Below are 5621 nucleotides of genomic sequence, written 5' to 3' on the forward strand. Positions count from 1 at the left end.
TACCAGGAAAGCTGATCCTATGGTCCAAAACGTCCGGATCGTGTTTTTGATTTGGGATAATTGGTCTTTAGTACTCAGGTTTTGTCCAATACTAGCCTTTGGTCTAACATTTGTCCAACGTTAGGGCTTGGTTCCTGAACTATACGCTGACTCTCATTGACCATTAAAATCTTGACTTTTGTTTACCAACTATTAAAAAAATTAAATAAAATTTGATAATTTAACGCTGTTAACAGCGTCGTCAGCAGCGTAAACCCTTCTCAAGTTCAACCACCATTAGCCATGGGAAATATGAACTGCAACAATCTTGACCTATCCCAGCCAATTCTCAATTAAAACACCAGAAACCTTTAAACTCAAATCTGCTCCATTTCGTTCATCATTGACTCACAGCATCAACTTCATCTTCTTGGATGAAACAACAATTTCTTTCTGGGTTCTCAACATTAACCCCTTCTATCTCTTCAAATCATGTCAGCAGCGCCAAATCAATACCACGAACTCAACCCAATTCCACTCTCCCTTTGCAGTTACGGCAAATTTCATCTCTTCAAATCAAGTTCCACCAGATTCAACCGACAATCTTCTTTCTTCTTTGTCTCTGAATTCTCTTACTGCCATCAACCAAAGCTTCATAACCCATCTTCTTATCCTGGCAACAATCATCTTGAATATAACACAAACCCATTTCTAAATCATACCCAATCTTCCTATATATTCTTATTCTTGTTAGAGTTATATTCTTCAATCTCTTCTCATCTGTTCACCGATGTCAATACCAACAACACAATGAAATTAGACTGACAGAAACGGACAGATTGTAAATCTAAAACAGATGAAATTAAGAAAAAAATAACTTAAACATATGAAATCATGAAGAAATTATGTTTAAATCTAAAATATGCAAATTCAGCAACTTAACTCTTGTTTTAGATCATCAATCTCTCTGTGAATCTCCATTGTACCCTTTTGAAACCCAAATTAGATTGTAAATCTGCAGTAAGAACTAATCACTTCTTTTTCTTTCATCAAATCCAATTGAAACCCTAATAAAATCCCAACCAAAATTCCTACTCAAACCCATAGTTAAACCCATGTTGAATCAATTCTATTCTGAAGCAATCGAAACCCTAAATCGCAATCGAAATTCCAACTCAAGCGATGGGGTTTTAAACAGAAATTGGAAGATGAATCTGTAGTTGTTGATCAGAAGAATAGTTCGACTTGTTAATTAGTGATGCTCGTGATAACTTGAAACAAGTTAGAAGTTAGGCTTTTTCTTATGGGGTCTGATATTTCAATTGAGAAAAAGATAGAGTTAGGAAGAAGAATCTTTGAAGACGGAGCTGAAATGGGTTTGTGTTGAATTTACTTTTAATAGCAAGCGAATGAAGAAATTGAGATGAATTGATGGTTAGGGTTTGATGAGTTTCTATAGAAGGAGAAGAATGAACTGCTGCTGTTATAGAACGTTAGGGACTTGACAGGTCATTGTTACTAAAGTCACAACTGAATTAGTATTTACACATTTAAAAATTAAAAAATTAGACACGTATCACTTAACAAAATCAATACCAGTCAATGTCTGGTCCAGGTACCAAGCCCTAACGTTGGACAAATGTTAGATCTAAGCCTAATGTTGGTCATAACCAGAGTACTAAACACCAATTATCCCGACTTTCACGGACAGGAATGTTTTTGTAATGTTAGGGCCGACTGTGTCCGTTGATAGGATGGGTGGATCAGTTATGATATCAAATCCAAATCCTCTTCTCCTTTCTCCTGTTTTCTGAAAGACAATCAGATTGTTGTAGAGGTATGGATCTCGACATCCATTGCAGCAAACCCTGATTTATCAATTTCTGATCTGATATCTAGGTTTGGGTAGTCTTTGATTCGGATTGTTGTGTTTCTCAGCTTTATGGTTTTATGGGTTTATCAATTTCTAGGGTTTATCATTGCACGAGTTCTGTTTTGTTTGCAAATCCTGAGTTGCAGACCTTGAATGGAGAACTCTCAAGGGTTCTACGAGAACACAACCTTTAGCTGGCCAACCGATTAGGATGTTCTGTGGTGCTTTGTCTCAAGGACCGTAAAGAACTGTGTAAGTCTCTCACTCCCGTCTCTATCTAAGATTCCATTTAACCATTTCATGGAATTTGTTTAAGGTTTGAAATAAAAACGTAGGTGTTGATGTCAACAAGTTTAGGGCTAATAACTCTTCCACTAGGAAAGTCGTCGACACTGTTGCATCTGCTAATGTTGTTAGAGAAATCCTTACTATCAGCTTTTGTTTGCAAAATCCTGAGTAAAATTTGGTAGAATTTTAAACAGCTATAATCAACTTGATTAGCAATTTAAGATTGGATTGAACATCATCAGTTAGTATTCACCGAGATGAGATAATGAAATTGTGATTGATTCTTTTGGATTTGGTAGAATCTTAAAGGTCAGCAATTTAAGATTGGATTGAACATGAACAGTTAGTACTCACCGAGATGAGATAATGAAATTGTAATACGGGCCCTTACGTTAGCCATGTATAAGTTCTAAACAGCTATAATGTTCAACTGACCTGTTATATGACCTGTTACCCTTTCTAAGCAGCTATGAGTTTTAAACAGCTATGATGTTTGATCTGAAGGAGATTGTGTTATTTTTACAATATGAAAGAGATGATGCGAAAGAACCTTAACTGCTTGCCTTTTTTTTTTTTAAGCTTTCTTTATTTACGTTGTTTAGGTTGTATGCGTAAGGTTGCTGCTTACAGTAGTGCTATCCAAACAGCTAATGTGATGACTCTTCATGTTTTCTTTATTTACGTTGTTTAGGTTGTTGTTATATTTTTATGTATAAACGATTCGTTTTATTTTTTGGTTTGTAGAGTGGAGATAAGGAAGCCATTGAGAGTTTCAGCAAGCGAACCGAAAATTTCTGACTGTTTTTCCTGTTCATTAAGCACACATGATTGAATTCTAGGAATTGTTACTCCTTAGATTATGGGTTGGTCTTCCCGCTGATTTTGGTAATTTGTTTTTGCAGATGTGAGGTGTATACTACATTATCTAAGCTCATTTGGTTGCAATTATCTTTCGGTTGTCATAGTACTGATTGAACACATCATTTAACTGTAGAAAGGTAAGCGTTCATTTGTGTTTGTGTAGTTATGTTCAACAATAGGTCAATGGGCCAACATTAAATGGATATTAACTTGATTACTAACATTTAGCAGCATAAAAGATGGTCAGCTTTCTTGATTACTGACTTGGTCATTTAATTATTAGATTGTTAAGAGTTTCTCATATATCTTTGATCTTCCTCTTTGTCTGGTCGAACCAATGCATTAATCATGGACCAGTGTCTGCACAAGAATCAAAAAGAAAAGCAATGGCGGGGAAATGGATAGCTATGCTATGTGGTGAAGGATAGCTTTTACTGATCCTGATTTTCTCAGAGGTTTATACCAAGCGGTTAGTATAATTCATTGGTTTTGTTTTGCAGGAGTTTTGTTGCTTAAGTGTAGTAATCCGTCCTGTGTTTGTTCATCTACTGCAGCAGTAAAACAAAATAAAAGTGGTATCAAGCGCAGTAGGAACACCACCAACCTCATGGGGGAGAGCGCAAGCTAGCCGCTACTGTAGAATGTGGTCAGAACCAATGGGACTCACCTAAGAATTGAGGCACACCAGCACCATGCCTTTGTACATCACAGGTTGTCCTCCATTTTGTTACGGTAACTATGTGAAAAATTTATGGTTTTCAGCCACTTTTTTAATTGTGTTTCTGTTTCTGTGAATTTATGGTTTTCAGCCACTTTTTTTATTCTGATTCTGTGAATTATTGGTTTAAAGATGGTATTCTTTCATTTCGACAACAACCAATACTTGCATCCACTTTAATTTTGTGAAACTTATCATCAATGATCTTTGCACCCACTTAAATTTTGTACAACTTAAATTTTGTACAACTTATCATCAATGATCTTTTTATTTTGCATGGTCTCAAGTTTCTCCCTTAGTTAAAATATGCGAGAACAGACAAGTAAAATATGTTTCTTAGTAAAGGATACCCCCGTACAGTTGGGAATTAGAAATAATCAAGAAAACCCAGTTGCTTTCTTGCTATACATTTTAGTTGTGCATGAAATAAAACTTCTGTTTCCTCCGTTGTGTTATGATTTCCTTTATGGCATCCAATCAGTCGAACGACTAACGATATTTGATCTTTTGTATGGTTCCAAGTTTCTTCTTTTAAAATAAGCTCGACTATAAAGATATGTGCTTGCAATGTTTGTTACTTTCATCTTATTGTGTCGTCCCGGCTCATACCATATCTGTTCTGAAATTATGTTTTTTCTTTTTTTTGAAAGCAGCCTTACAGTACCGAGTTTGTACACATCTGCATACAACCATGCAGGATCAATGCCTCGATATGGTGAGATACAACCGTCCGCATACAGCCACATGTGTACATCTTTATACAACCATCTATACGCATATATCAATAGCAAATGGATACAATTTATCAATCCCCGATTCCCATGCGGAAAGTAAAAAGATCAGAGGAGAGGACTACACAACAAGCAAGGAACATTCATATATCACAGGATGCTCAAGATAACAACTATTTCGCCAATTACAGGATGCTCAAGATAACAACTACCGAACTTAAGATGCACACAGGTTGAGTATGAATTTAATTTTTGTGCAGAATCTGGAAATGTAGACCTCCTAAAAGTTTCAGAAACCCTTAACCATTGTCGAGAAACACCAATGCACTCACTATACCATTAGCTACGCAAGCAGAGTACAAGCCTTCCCCTGGTGTATTATCAACTTCATAGATTAACCATATGTTTATGCAATTGTGGAAGTCTAGGCACCATGGAAAATACAACGGTTCCTCGGCATACTCCCCGTAGTGAACTACAGAGCGAGATGCTTATGGAAGGGTTAGTTCTCTAATAAAGTTTGATTAAGTGGTTCCGGGCTTCATTGTAATTGACATGTTAATCAGTGTTGTAAGAAAGAGAATCACTTGATATCGGGCTAATGCTAAACTGAATGTGGGGTTTTAGTCTGTTTTCTCATCATTTTTGCACCATGTGTAATTTTCTTAATTTTGTTTTTCCTCTTTTGTTTCCGTATTCTTTTTTTTCTCAAACAGATGTGGTGTAAATAGGTAATCATCCCAATGTATCAAATGAGAACTACAGAATCTGGGTTTGGGAAATGAATCCGGGATGGTGTTTATTACATCTGGATTTGGCCAGAACTCTCCAAGTAATTTAAGACTTAGGCTTAGTCCTATGGGCTAGATATCTAGTTGTTAGATTGGCCATCCACGTTAGCATGGGCAACCTCCTAAGTCCTATGGGCTAGATATCTAGCAGCTAGATTGGTCATCCACGTCATCTGGGACCACTATAGAACGCTGTTTGGTTCAGCGTTTTAAATCTCAGCCGTTAGATCATAAAACTTATCTCCCAACGCTGAACCGTTCAGCGTTAAAAACACTTTTTGAGCGTTGAACCATTCAGCGTTTCAATCTCGCTGATAGTTGAACTTTGAGCACTTGCTATGAGAGAGAACTATCAACTGCTAGTGTTAACTTTTTTCCCA

The 5621-nt window shown here is 36.5% G+C and overlaps 2 long non-coding RNA genes across 5 annotated transcripts; one reads left to right on the forward strand and one right to left on the reverse strand.

Annotated features, from left to right (window-relative positions):
• On the reverse strand, window positions 1-1364 carry LOC113298231. The gene is made up of 2 exons (XR_003334102.1): window positions 923-1364; window positions 1-759 (listed from the first exon to the last, which is right to left on the reverse strand). It is a non-coding gene; the product is annotated as an uncharacterized LOC113298231 (long non-coding RNA).
• A 309-nt stretch (window positions 1365-1673) lies between these two features.
• On the forward strand, window positions 1674-5076 carry LOC113298230. Of its 4 annotated transcripts, none has more exons than XR_003334098.1 (6): window positions 1674-1816; window positions 1950-2104; window positions 2885-3138; window positions 3359-3470; window positions 3556-3712; window positions 4373-5076. It is a non-coding gene; the product is annotated as an uncharacterized LOC113298230 (long non-coding RNA). The 4 variants fall into 4 exon arrangements; XR_003334099.1 differs by having other exon boundaries at window positions 3043-3138; window positions 3556-3733; XR_003334101.1 differs by having other exon boundaries at window positions 3043-3138; window positions 4370-5076.
• Window positions 5077-5621: the final 545 nt, after the last annotated feature.

The sequence above is a fragment of the Papaver somniferum genome, chromosome 7 (genome assembly GCF_003573695.1).
Source record: "Papaver somniferum cultivar HN1 chromosome 7, ASM357369v1, whole genome shotgun sequence".
Taxonomy (NCBI): domain Eukaryota; kingdom Viridiplantae; phylum Streptophyta; class Magnoliopsida; order Ranunculales; family Papaveraceae; genus Papaver; species Papaver somniferum.